Source organism: Dendrobium catenatum, unplaced genomic scaffold (genome assembly GCF_001605985.2).
Source record: "Dendrobium catenatum unplaced genomic scaffold, ASM160598v2 fragScaff_scaffold_29, whole genome shotgun sequence".
Classification (NCBI taxonomy): Eukaryota; Viridiplantae; Streptophyta; class Magnoliopsida; order Asparagales; family Orchidaceae; genus Dendrobium; species Dendrobium catenatum.
In genome coordinates, this window is record NW_021318491.1 from 529,116 (window position 1) to 544,706 (window position 15,591).

Consider the following 15,591-nt stretch of genomic DNA (forward strand, 5'->3'; position numbering starts at 1 on the left):
ATATAAATCATTTCCTATCTTCTCTTAATTTGATCATAATTTTAAGGCTTGAATAATAACTAGTATAATTGCTCAGGCATGAAGTGCACAAGAATAAAAAAAAAAAAAAAAAAAACAAATAACACTTTTCTAAATTAAAAAAAAAAAAAAAATTTACAAGAATAATTAAAATTGCACATGATAATTTCATTTAAGAATGATAATGAAATAATGTTGGAGAAAAAATTATAATATCAAGATAAAAAATGTATATTTGAACAATTCTTCTAATTGAAATTTGATATATGAATTAATATAATATTAAAACTAATTAAATATGATAGAAATTTCATAAGTAATATAAATTGATTATCAAAGAAGTTATATAAATAGAATGTAAAATAAGTAAGATAAATAGAGCATCAAATAAGAAATATAAAACTTATTTTCTAACAAAATAATAATAATAATAAAAAGAGCAATTAATTTTTTTGCATTTAAATTTATAAATTTCAAATTGACCAAAAAATATGACTGTAAATATAATATGAATGATAAAGAATAATATAAAATTAATTTTCATTGTAAAATCAGATTAAATGTATTTATCTTAAAAGACAAGCAGAAAAATGAATTAGATTTATATTATGTTGATATCTGACATCGATGCCTTAGGATAGACGATAGACTAAGCGGCGAAGCACAGAGGAAAAGAAGAAAAAATTAAGAAATGTAAAAAAAAAAGAAAAAAAAATTAAGAAATGCTATTCCAAACTCTATATAGGGGAAGTTGCAAGCTTAACTCTCTTTTGTGATTCTAGAGAGCTTTGGGACTCTGAAGATCCCAGAGCACCGATATAGCCTTCAAGCCGTAGACTGCCAACGAATACGGTCCTCACACCACCATCGCCAAACTAAGGCCCTCGGACCATCGTCACCAGATTATGGTCTTCATATCATCTACGCCCAACTACGATCTAGCTTTCAATCACCATCACATGACTACACTGTCTCGTTAACATATTCATTGACCTTTGTCGCTCGCCCACAACGGTGCTCGAACAATCTTCGCCTGACTATAGACCCCCGGCCACCATCGTCTGACTACAATCCTTCCAATCTTCATCGCGTGTTGACTATGGTACTTTGACCACCTTCTCCCAATTATGGTCCTCCGACTATGATTATTAGACTACAGTTCCTTGGACCTATGTCATCCGTCAACTATATTCTTTCAACCACGTCGTCCAACAACATTGTGGGTCTCCGAAAGGATTCCGCTCGTGTGGTTCGAATGTAAAGGGTACGATCACACTATCCCGTAGGACAAAATGGTCATAGGCCTTTACACCTGACACAAGCAGGCTGATGAAAGAGCATATGGAGTTATAGATACGATTAGCCATGGAGGATAGCGGCTTTCACCTACCAACCTCGATGGATAATAATATCTATAACCCAAAAGTTCACGAGATTTCCCCCATTCGATGCATCAGCTCGAATGAGGTTTATTTGATTGTAGGGATCGGTTTCCTGCGGGCGCAAGCCCCCGTGGTTAATTACATCCTAAGCCTTGACTTAGGAAAACTCTCGATTAAGGATGTTAGATTATCTTCTCGAATGGGTTTAGTGCGAAGGAATTTCTAGGCTTTCCTAATCAAAGGGGAATGTCCCAAATTGGCTCAATCAAATCACACGTGGTTCAGTCAACATTCGGTCAGCTCGAAGAAGTAGAAACTGGAGAAAAAGAGAGAAGATATTGCACTCAAACATGCACGAGAGAAGGAAGGAGGTGGCGTCATCCATGTAACGCAGATGAGCAGGATTTATAGCCTCCGAAAGAAAGGAAGACTTACCCACCAATAAGGCATATAGTGGCACACTCGTACCACTAGCCTTTAGACCCTAAATCTATAAAAGATGTAACATCGTATATACGATATTAACACCTACGACCTAGCTAATGCAATCTGGACTTATTCCTTGCCTGAAAAAGGAAGCCAGCTAAAATCTTAAGCACAACCAACCATCTTATATGTATGCAAGATGGGTAGGCTCTATCCTAATGAATCAAGGATTTGTAGTTCAAAAAGACTTAAATCAAGGACTCTACAATATGCAAAGAAATAGATCTAGCGTTGTATGATGCATGAAAAGATGCATAAATAAGAAATATCCTTAGGTCCACTAATGCAATGCATGTATGTAGGTAAAGTGCATTGTGGAGAAAAGTGTGTAAGAACGTATGCATGACATCCAGAGTACAGAAAAAATAAATAAACACACCCTAAGGGTATCCTTCAGGCAAGATACCCGCACAGAAAATCATCATAATAATGCCCACTTTGTGTAGGAAAACAACGATGTCCAATGACACAAATATGTGGCCTACTCTACAGGCCTAAATGACCCTAATGGTCTCTAGGACTCACAGAAGGTGTGGGGGGGGTATCATACCCAAAACCAGAAAAGGCCAAAATCCTAGCAGAAAAACAACGATGCCCACTTCGTGTGGGAAAACAACGATGCCAACTGGCACAAATAGGTGACCTACTCTACAGGCCTAAATGACCCTAATGGTCTCTAGGGTTCACAAAAGAGGGGTAAGCTTTAACCTATAGGGCCAAAGCTTCGCTAGTGAACTACCCTAAGGCTAGCTACCTAAACATGTTAGAATATCTATTAACAAGTCGTGTGTGATGTGTAGCAATTTCGATATCTAATTAAAAGAATTCGTTTTATAAATTGCAGAGATTATACCTGACTGCATGTGGCGCTGCCACTTAAAAGTTTATAAGCAAATGGTCCAATTTAGTTCCCGATCATTAAGCTCCAATGTACCTCGTAAGAAAAGATAATATAGAAATATATATATGAGCGTAGATGCTGTTCAGAAAAGAAATGCAGGTAAATAACAAAAATATAACTAATAGAAAATTTAAGAATTGCATTTATAGAACATGTACATGTAGCAAATATTGAATAACAAGAGAAAATATAAGCCTAGCCTAGAGCTAAAAAGTCTTGTCCTAACCAAACAAGTCTAAGGTGTGCGTAGGCTGTGCAGTTTTGGATAGATCCTATGTAGGATGATTTAGTTGAAATTATTTGTATTTTATTTGTTAAAAGGCCAAAAGAGAAATTTTAATTGAAATTTAAATCTTAATACTTTAAGATTGATTTTAGAGATTGTATTTTAGGATTTGATTGATTATTTCGTTGGTTGTAAATTAAAAGAAAAAGGTAGATTGAATGATTTATTACCGATTAAGGTTTGACTTAAACTAATTAAGAAATTAGTTTTAGATTTTAACACCCCATTAAATCCATTCGTGGCGTTGTGCCACCAGGCTCGAGGAACCAGGCCTCCTTAGGACACTTAGCCCCGCAGCTCGGAGTAGTCAATCCAATAAACTTCATCTTCGGAGTGGTTGTTATGTATTAGGGGGTTTGTTTATTGATTTTAAAAGGTTAGTCTAAGGTTTGATCTTTAGAAGTCTTTTATCCTAAGAAATTTTAGTTTATATTTAGTCTCCTAATTTTAGTCTACAGCTTTTAAGCTTTAGATTGGTTATGGGTTTATTATTAGATTAGTTAGATTTGATTTAGATGTATGTTTTAGATTGATAAAGCTTTTCGATGCAAAATACTTGACAAAATCTTTCTAGTATAAAACCATTCTTGAAAATCTTCTAATATAAAACAACCTCCAACGATAAACAAAACACTTTTGAAAACCTTCTCAACACAACATATATGCATATCAATTAGAGTAGAAACTAACTTTCAAAGCTTTTCTATCACAGAATAAATCTCACATGGTGCATGCCAACAAGTATCTAAAAGAAACTTACAAATATATAATTTGGAGAACGATAAAGTTTATAACAATTCATGCTTTGGATTACTTTTACCATGTAATAAAATTCATGCTCTCACAACAATGATTCTTGCCAAAACCCAAAACTAATGCTATGTTTTCATGGCGACGAAAAGAAAATATAAAACTCATGGTCACTTGATATTATCTCCAAATTCCACTAACGAAATCATTGGCTTAAACACATGAAGTTTCCTTAACCAATTATAGCTCAAAGAGACCAAACAAATACTTGATTTTATCTATTAAAATGGTTTGAGATACAAAACAAGTGAAAATATGTATCTAACTTGTTTACAAATAAATTTGGAGCATAGAGTAATTGAAAATCTGCACTAGGTTTACCTCCAAAATAGTTTAGGAGGCTAAAACAACAAAAAGAAAACTGCACATGTCTTACTTCCCAATGCTGTTTGGAGCCTAAATAAATAGAAATCTGTATATAGTTTGTTCCCAACACAATTTAGAGACCCAAAATAGTAGAATTCTGCACATATCTCATCTCCAAAATAGTTTGGAGTATTAAAACAGGGAAATTTTGCATATAACATGTTCCCAAAATAATTTAGAACACCTAAACAATAAAAAAAACTGCATGTATTTTATTCCCAAAATAGTTTAGCACCCTAGATTGTCTATCATATGATGCAACTCGTGGATGAATATAAACTTCATATACGAAATAATCAAACAAGCTCTTCTTTCAAACGATACAAATTAAACACCTATCTTTACATATTTCTTATGAGATTCCTCTATAACTAGCAATACCCTTAATCGTTTATCAAAGCATTGAAACATCACCTAACGGTTAAATAAGCACGACAAAGCTAAATAACAAATAGTGATAATGAATGCATTCTCAAATTCATCATCAAGACAAGATTAACCATTTAACACAAGAAAGACTTCTTTGGGACGTTTACCAAATGACTAAATTACAATACATTAGCAAATGAGGACATAAAACCAAGGGTTTAGCAACCATGATACTTGTTTCATAGCTCATATTAAAACAACAGATAGCTCTTAAGATGACCATGACATGAGTTCTAATGAAAGTGTATAAACAATTAGTTCTAAATAGACACATTGAAATATGTTTATAAATCTAACCATCTCCAATCATATATATATAGCATCCAAAGGGTGAGCTTAATCACGAATGTGAACAAAATACACATGCTTACGGAAAGAAACACGGCCACCACGACATGAGCCAAGAGATAGAGACCATATGTACTTGAGAAAGAAAATTGAAATCATGCTATCCCAAACCCAATAGCAAACAAATAAATCATTTAACATAGAATCCCCGACTAAGTTGTAATCATAAGAAATAAAACTTGCTGCAAAAGGCCTAAGATTTTCCTCCAAGAAACTTCTCAAAATATAACCGACCATAGATGCTTGTCAATAAAAGAGAGGATAACATGCATGTTTTCTAACACCTCTCTAGTATCACGAAAGCTCACTATTTGGAAAGAAAACATACACATCTTTTCAGATGAAACCACAAGGGTAAATATCATCACAATTTACACAATCTTGCATTCAAGCCAAACATTTTCAAGGATTGAACTATGCAGCATGTGCGACCTTTCAACAAATCCTTATATTTCGCTTAATGTCAAATATAGATAGTCATTGCCTACCAAAAATATAAAATCTGCGTGGTTTTGTTGGAAGGAAGAGAAATCAGCCCACCTTCCCTACCATTCTAATAATAAATGCAAAACAAGATATATATTTCACAAGATCCATTCATGTTGCTCGAAATAAAGTCTCCAACAAGTTCATGAATTTTAATTGAGGGATGACATCGGAACACAACATTGAATGTGAACCATCCTCAAATATTTCCAAATAAGTTTGACGAAAACCCATGCATTCACAAAAGGCTTTAAAACAAAGCAATGTCACAGTATTCAATAAATTCTTTTCCTGAGAGAGACTTAACACTTTTTTTTTTATAGATTTTAGTTTCAACAAGTCTCGACAATAGCATGATACCATTCTTATAAAAAACAGTGAAAACCCACCTTCACTTGACTTGAGTTTATCACTTAAAAAAAAAACGTCAGCACAAATAACAAAGTAAATTTGAGGGGCAAACCATCCAAACTTGTGAACTTGTAAGCTACCAATGTCAAAGTTCATGAAATTAGATAAATCATGGTAACCTCCATATCTTGCACCAAACATCCTTTTGACTACCAAATAAAAAAAAAAAGGAAATTTATGTCTAATGCTTCGAGAAGAGAAAGGGGTATTTAGCCAACCTCATAACCATACCTTCCAAAGCTTCAATAATGAGACTTTCTATGCATGATATTCAAATAAAAGGAAGGATAAAAAAAAAACGATCTCTTAAAAGCATTTGATCAAATAACTAGTATGCAAAAATCCGAGGAATGGCGAAGCAATTTCCTTTGAGCATATTATCACATTACACCTAGCCTTTCTAAGAAAACTCAAAGTGAAGAGCCATTCAGGTTCAAGATAGCCACATTTTCAACACAAGAGAAATACTTGTCTTCCAAAATTTTGCCATAACAACACAAAGTGTAAAATCTGCTCCATTCAAGGCATTAAGAAAAAAAAAAAAAAACTTATAGGGATTCAAGTCATGTTTTCTTCTTCTTCTCATGCATATATTTTTTTTAAGACCAAAGGTTGAAGGGATCTAACCAAAGGGATGTGGGAAGTAAGCAAGCAAGAAGGAGAAAAAGGAGGGAGATACTCACCTTGCAAAGAAGGGGATTTCGGGTAGATCCAGGCGTGCGGGATGGCTGGAGGCGTTGGACCTGGCTGGAAGCGAAAGAAGCGAGGTTCGCGAACGGAGGGAAACCGAGAGGGATTCGACGTCGGTCGAGGCTCGCGAACGGAAGGAGACCGAGAGGGAGAGAGGGGCTTCGGCCTTGGAACACAGAGGGAGCGGGGAGCTTTGAGCTCCTTCCTTCTGCGAATCAGAGAGCACGGAGAGGGAGCGGGCCTTCGGGCACTGGCTCGGTCCGAACAGAGGAGAAAATGGAGAGAGAGAGCTGGGCGTGAGGGAGAGATCCAGCCTCAGAGAGGGGAACAATTATTACGTCCTCCAACCGGACGTAGAGGAACATCCGGTCGGAGGCCAAATCGCGTACAAAAATGAGAAATACCGAGCAAATACCGAACAATACCAAACAATAACGAGGAATACCATCACATGAAGATCCAATACCGAGTTATACCGAGCTATACCGAGCAATACCGAGTTATACAAAAGTTGTACCGAGTTTTTCCTAGAAAAAACTCGGTACAACTCAGTATTGCTCGGTATAGCTCGGTATAACTCGGTATTGATCTTCACAGAGCGGCATTCCTCGTTATTATCCAATAATACCTAGTAATACCGAGCAAATACCGAATTTTTTTCAGGATTTTGACTCCGACCGGACGTTCCTCTACATCCTTACACCGGACCTAATAAAAATTCCAGAGAGGGAGAGGGAGAGAGTGAGCCCGTTACCATCCCGGAGTCCAAGGCTCCTTCTCGATCTTCTAAGTCTCTCCCAACGTCTTGCTCTGTCGCCAAAACTCGAAACGGCTCTGCGACACACTGCCTACCTAAAGCCGTTTGAACCCACTTCGTATTCGAGGGCTCACGCGACTGAGATGTAAGATCACAACAGGTTTGGGAATTCGATCTAATCGGGACCGTTAATTGCACTTCCTGATCTAGGCATCAAATTCAAACTCATTAAAAAGCAAATTGGAGTTGTCTTAGGCTGAATTGAGCTAGGTTTGATTCAAATTGACTTGATTTAGAATTGGGATTAGGCTCAATCAATTCAATTCAATTAAATAAAATTAAACTCAAATTGAGATAGATTTGGGTCAAATTGAACTCGTCACATTCAAAACAAATTATTCGAGCTTGATTGAACGTGATCGAATCTAATTTGACTTAATTTGGATCGATTCGAGTTCGAATTAGGATGGACGAGGTTCAATCGAATCAATTGAAGGTGCTCGAGAATATTCGAGAGAAAATCGAGGTCAACAAACATTCCTCAAACAATTGTTGCCCGACTACGATCCTCCAACCACCATCACTTATCTATAATTCTTTCGACCTCCACTGCCCGTTGAATATGGTCTTTCTGGCCTCCATAGCCCATCGACTACACAATACTTGAGCAAGTCTAGCCCAACTACGGTCCTCCGACCACCATCGCAGACTATGATCCTTTTAACCCCCATTGCCCACCAACTACAGTCCTTTAATCAACCTATCTACGGTCCTTCCAACCTCTGTTGCCCATCAATTATGATCCTCCAATCTCTATCATCAACTAAATATGATCATAGGACCACCATCGTTTGTCTACAGTCTTCCGACCAATGTCGTCCAACTAAGATCCGAAGACCTACAATCTATTGACTAGTGTGTTCTTGTTACTCTTTATCTGTATGTGACAAAGATTTTCGCACAAAATTAGAACGTTAAGCTCTCTATTTTCTTACTGTCGTAAATGTTCTGACATGCAATAATCTTGAACTCAAACATCAATATCTGTGAGCTTTCTACACACAAATATGCAAAAAGTGAACTATATAAGATAAGAAAGTTCAACCAAACCTAACATTACTTAATCAATCTAACAAACTTTCTCGTGTTTTTATTTTTTGTTTGATTGGAAGCAAAATTAGTAAAGTTACTATCAAATATTATAAATACAATCAAAGGAACATAAATATTTCCGCTTATTAATTACATTGAGAAATTTAGAATGGGAAGAATATATAGCTCTAGAATCTAGATAATGTTAAAAAGACAAACAATATAATTAAAGAGAAGCAGTTATACATAAATATGTGTAGAAATAACCATCAAGGAAAAAAAATTGTTTAATCGATTAATCCACCAAACAATAGAATTTAATTTAGTAAATTGGGGATTAATTTATTCGATTAATGATAATTATTAATAATACCTAGTCTGTACCTAGCTAATTAACCATCATAATATTAGAATATATATTATGAATTATATTTTATTCTTATCGATCTTATATATTGTGGTATGTAGATTTCTTGGATGGACCATAATTGCTGACTTTGCTCTACTTTCACTGCCGCCACCTGATCTTCATTAGATTTTGAGCTATATACTGCTAGAAGAGATTCTATTGATTGTTGTTGATTTCCACCACAAACTCCAAACTATACCGATCTCCAACTTCGTACATAAATTTATTTCACTACTGTTGCTTCATGAACACTTGCTCATCCACCACTTCAGGAAGAGCTTTTTCGAGTTTCATGAGAGTTGATGCAATATCAACTATTATGTGTAATATCAAAATCTGCTCCAGGATCGTCCAGGACGATCTGGGATCGTCCTGGGACGATCAGTTGAGAATTTGCTCCAGAATTTACTCAGATTTGTTCCAGGTGATTTTTTGTAGGCATCGTCCAGGCCGATCGAGGACTTCGGCCAGGCCGATTGGCACTGTAGAAAATATCGGCCGGAAAATAGTCCTGGGAACCGTCCAGGACGATCAAATTTGGTCTGATCGTCCTGGACGATCTGGCGATCGGCCGGGCCGATCTGAGTTTTATAAAGCTGAAATCAGTCGTTTTGAATAGAGAGAAAATCAAAAACAAAATATCTGATTTTTCGAGGAGAGAGAAAGTCGAGGTGAAAATTGGAAAAGTTGATTTTCGGACGACGCGGAGCCGTTTTCGTCCGACGAGATTGTTCAGGATTTTGCTGTACGCAAGGTAAGGCACATTCTGCCTTTCTCAATTTTCAGAACCGTCGTGTTTGGCAGTATTTTCTGTCCGGATTTTTTTTTCCGTTAACGATTTTCGTCCGTATCTTTTGATTGGTTCAGTTTTTACCGCGTAACTTTTTGTATATTGTTGCCGTGCCGGGTGTGCACATTTTGAATATATTTTGAAGATTTTTGTCCGGGTATTTTTGATTCGACGGAGTTTTTAGTCGACCGGATTTTTCTGTGAAATTGAAAATTGTCTGTGCAGTAGAATAAATGTTCTGAAATGTTATTATCTATATTCTGTGCAAATTTGGTGAATTGTGATTTTCAGGAAAAATTGTGTAAATTCCGTATACTGCCGTTGTGCTGCCCGATTTTTGTCTGATTTCTGATTTTGTCTGGATTTCTCTGAATTGATATGCTATCTGCAAAGGGATTTAGCTATGAATTAAATATATGATATCTGCTTTGATATGATTCTGATTTCCATATCTGTTCTGTAAGCAAATCTGATTCTGATTTCCGTACGATATGAATCTGATTCTGATCTGTATGATATGATTTCTGTACAATTCTGACATATGAGTTGAATTCTGAATTCTGTACGATTCTGTTTCTGATTTGATACGACTTCTGTTTCCGTACAATTCTGTTTGCTTTGATATTTGTTCAGTTCAGTTCTGTCTGATTTGATCTGTCCGTATCTGTTTTGATTTGATCTGTTTCGTTCTGATCTGTCCGATTTGATATCTGTCCGATTCTGTTCTGATTTCTGTACGGATTTGTCTGATGTGTTTGGTTTTGGATTCTGAGAGTTTTGATTGGAGGTTTGTTGTCTTGCTGAGTTGTTGAGCTCACCCTCGTTTTCTGGTGGTTTTCAGGTTCTGGAAAAGGGAAGGAAGTCCAGGACTAGAGTTCAGAGTCCGATCTGTGATAGGTACTTTTGTACTTTTGATTTTTGTACGGTCATGGCTTTTCTTCTGTATTTCTTCTGTTAGCCATGTACCGTATTTGTAGATGATTGTTTTGAGGAAAATAAAGAAAAATATAGATGTTTTGTTCCGCTGCAATTGACGATTCATAGTAGCTCTGTGTCTGTCTGTGTGTTTACTTTTGAGTTGAAATATTTGGAAGATTCAGTTCAGTAAACAAATTTCAAAGCCAGATCCTGGATAAAAGGTTTGGTCGCGGCCCGGTGCGAGCGGGATCCGTCCCGGATCGGGTCGGGTCGTGACATTATGCATGCCATCGTTTTCTCATTAGGGGTTAAGCATTTATTATTTTATATTAAAATGCAACTCTTATAGCGGAAACTGCTTCCCTTGCTTATATTGGAGGAACCTTCAGGTAGTCTTTTGGAGCAGATGCATGGGGCCGGCTACCAAACTCATAGTAGAGAAAAATGTCTTCAAGGTCTAGTTTTTATATTTGAAAGCTCTGATAGCTTTGCCAATCTGCAACCACCGTTAGTAAATGAGAAGAAGAGTAATTGAAGTGTGAATATTTAAATTATTTATTTATTCATTTTCGTTGGATAACTACCTTTCATCTCTGGGTGCTTTGTGAATAGGGCAACTTGGGCAAACTTAATTTCAGGATTTTCCAAATTGATCCATTTTAACTGTCAGCATTGATATGGCATCACAAAATTAGCTTGATCGGGCACGAATCTCGAGGCAAAAAGCTAGCCGGAAACTTCAAAAATTAAATATGGGAGCACCTGAACTCCAATTTCAGCGAGCTTATAGTCAAACTGAGCGTCTCGGAAATACGAATCCAACGACACCAAGATCAACCCAATCCGAGCCCAAATGAGTCCGATCAAAGCGCTGTTGGAAGGTACAAACCGCAATTTGAGTTACCAAACGGTCTTCGATTTTGACGAGCTTATACTCAAATTGAACGTCTCGACGAGACGAATCCAACGAGCCCAAGATCATCAAATTCCGCCATCATTAAGGCCTTCAAATGACCAACGAACGGTGCATGATCAAAGGATTCGATATCGGCCGTCCATTCAAACCACTCTCAATTCGCCCTTGATATCACGCCTATTTACGGGCTATGCCACTCCAGAAAAATTATAAATAGAGCCCTCATTCTACACCAAGGAGACTAAAGTGAAGAGAGAGAAGAAGAAGAGAAGAAGGAGAGGAGAAAGGGGAAAAGGAGATTCCTCACCTCGATCCTCGACCACCGCCGGAGCTCTTCCTGCCGCCTGAAGACGCCGAAACTGCCGGATTTTTGGGAAATGCCGGGAATTTGCAGAACTTTGTAACTTTGTGAGAAGTTGATTGTAAATTGATCGTCTTGATTTTTAAGACGGATCAACCTTTGTACTTCAAACAAATACTAGTGAAACTTTGCAACTGGGCGAGGCCCTGTGATTTTTTCCCTCTTTTGGGGTTTCCACTTAAAAACCTTGGTGTTCACTTTCTCTTTTCTGTTTGTGTGCGGAATACTCATGCAACGCTAAGACGAATATTTCCTAACTCTACTGCCGCGTATATTCTAGCACGCAACAAGCATATCAAGTTCAATCAAATTTAATTATTCAAGTAAAGCATTGCTGGAAAATTCACGACAGTAGAGAGTGATATAGTTTTTGCGTCTTATCTTTATACGAATATCCAGCACATAAACAGATAAGAGAGTATGGTCATAGTGTATATAAGAGACACCATAATTTTTACGTGGAAACCCTTGAAAAGGGGGGAAATCATGTGGCCTGGTCCAGTTTGAATGAATCCACTAGTGCTTGTAGTTGATTACAAATGTGGCCCTTCTTTAGGAGGAAGGTCTTGGCTCGAAGTAGTAAATATACATCATATAGAGTGCATTATATGATAGAAATTGTTCTTTTGGGCGGCATAACCATAGTCGGTGAGCGATGTAGGTCGGAAGGACCATGGTCAGATGACGATGGTCAGAAGGATCGTAGTCAAGCTACGGAGGTCGAAATGATCGTAATCAGACGACGGTGGTCGAAAATATCATAATCAGGCGACGATGGTCAGAAGGGCCGTAGTTGGTGGAAGGATCGCAGTCGGCGGGCGACGGAGGTTTGCAGGATTGATAGAAGTTCAGGGGTGGTCAACGGACTTGGGAAAATCCGATGGTTATCGACGGAACTGTGAAAGTCTGTTAGTGGTTGGGAAGAACTCTGACGGTGGTTAACGAATGGGAGGAAGTCCAACAGAGTTCGATGAACTAGAGAAAGTCCAGCGGTGGTCGGCAGGATGGCGAAAGTTCGGCGATGATCGGGAAGAACTTCAGTGGTGGTCGAGAGGAGCTCCAGTGGTGATCGGGAGGAACCCCGGTAGTGGTCGGCAAGAAGTTGGGATGTAGTCTGCGAACTGGCGAAAGTCCTTTGGTGGTCGATCGGGAATAACAATGGAGGTGGTCGGCGGACTGACAGAAGTCCGGCGTTGGCCGGGAAGATCTTTGGTGGAGGTCGCCGGACTGGCGGGAAGTCCATCAATAGTTAGGAAGAACTGCGGCAGTGGTTGACGAACTGGTGGAATTTCGTCAGTGGTCGGGAAGAACTACGACAGTGGTCGACGGATGAGTGGAAGTCCGTCGGTGGCCGGGAAGGATTCCGGCGGTGGTCGGCGATGAGGAAACTCCCAATTTCTTTCATTCTCTTCCTCTCCTTCTCCCTCCTCCCTCCTCATGTGAAGAATGTGGGGCTATTTATAATTTTTTCAAAGTGGCATGACTTATAAATATGAGAAGGATAGGTCAAGATGGGAGTGATTTGAATGGACGACCGATATTGATCCTTTAGATCACAGACTATTTATTGGTTATTTGAATGCCTTAATGATATCATAATTTAGTGTTCTTGGGCTCGTTGGATTCCTTATAAAAGGACTAAAATCATATAAATTTTGTGTCAAATACCAAACGATTTTCCTTATAAAAGGACTAAAATCATGTTCTACCAACATTAAATAGTTTTTACATATCACATGATTAAATAATTTTTTACTTGGTAGGTTCATTAGATTGGATAGCAGTGAACTACAAAAGATTTTAAGTAGTGCAGCAAGCATCTGCTTCTTTTGTACTCTTGATTAGGTTAAATTTTTAGTAAAAAATTTGTTTGTAAGCAGGTGGCCCACCCACTGATATGGTTATAATTTCTGACATCTTGTAAGTTGTAGTATATCAGGTCAGCAATTTTTATGAAAATCTTGTGCCAGAAACGAAAAAAAAAAAAAATTTTGGGCCAAAAACAAAAAAAAAAAAAAAAAAACATTATGGAAGGGCAAGTGAACTGGTTAATTGCAAACAATGTAGACTGTAAGGTTTTCCATTGCATTAATATTTATACATACCTTCCAGTGAGAGTAATCCTTCTATGATGCTCTGGACGATGAAGATGAAGCTTCTTGCTTTTCACCTTGCTCGTCATCTTGTTGGCAACCTCGTTAGTAAGCTATCTGCTTGTTGGTTGCCTGGGCTGATATTATGATTTCTGCAGATTTCTGTCACCAATGGATGACCCTTCTGTGGCTGTGGGGACCTTGTGGGGGGCTGCCACCCTGAGTCCGCATTTGGCTTTTGGCTTGTGACGTACTTTGTTGTGTTAGCTTTTGTTTCCTTTTTTTGTTGTTTTTTGAGTATATATATATATATATGTATATATATATTTAAAAGTTAATGTAATAATTAATTTGAACGATTGGTTGTTGAAGCTACAATGGGCTTTGCTCGCTGGAGGGTGAGGTTGCGAGTCGAACTCGGAACACTTTAAAGATAAAAAATAGAATTTTTTTTTTTTATATAAGAGCAGGAGCATGTTTTAAAAAACATAGAGGAGCTTAACAACTCGTGAGCTTTGCTTAAAATAGAAAATTGTGTTTGCTCTCTCTTTCAAATATTAAGGTTTTGTATAATATATAATTAATGATAGCATGATTATTTATTTTTCAATTTTCAATTTTCAAACATAGGAGCATGTTATCCATTTAATTTTTTTTTCTATATTATTGCATGATTATTTATTTTTCAATTTTCAATAACTATATGAGTATACATCTTCCACTTTTAATAATAAAATCTATTTCACGGACCTGCATTTTTATTAATTTAAATATTTATTTTTTCTTGCACAAGCTGTGATTTTTTTTTTCTTGATAATTAGAGTAGATTATGTGGCTCTAATTTATCACTTAGGAGAAATAATTTTGTCCACCATCTAATGCACCCCCAAGTCTTCAAAGATGCGAGTTTTTAGAGTATAATATAAATTTTTTATTTGTATAATACTAATCTAAAAATTATTCAAATAATTAATTTTTTGCTTGTTAATTCCGTAATTAGCTTTAGGTTGAGGTCATTTGTTATTTAAACTAGTATTTTTTAGCTTCTTTGGCATTACTTTTTTATTTGGAATATAAAATTTTTATTGACTCCCATTATTTATTAACTATAGAATTATCTATTATCTAATTGAAACTTTCTAATTTCTGTTAATTAGTTGAGACATGAGCTGCAAATTATGAGGACCGGCTTCCATTGAATACGTCTCTCAAAGCTTTATATTTCGTTTGTGTGAGCCCCATTCATGAAAAATCAAAGATATCAAAGCTGCAATTCAAAGTAATTTTTTGTCATTCTCAGCTGAGGTTGACAATCTTGTACCTACTGTCCGCCACCACGGACTATTAATGCTACTAGCCTTTCATCATCATCTTCTACATTCATTTTACTTCAAATCAAATATAAAAAAAAGGTAATTATCAACATTTGTTTTGCATTCATCGAAGAGTATTAGGACAGCTAGTTGAACGAATGAGGGAGATGAAGAAGAGTTTTTCATTGTCCCTGCTTCCATCTATGCCCTGACATGAGGCCAAGGATTCGAAAACGGGATGGAGGGTTTCAACCGTGCTCGCCCACCAACCACCCTAAGCCTCGGTGGGTTATTTTGTTAATTTTGACTCATTTGATATGCTTGTTTTG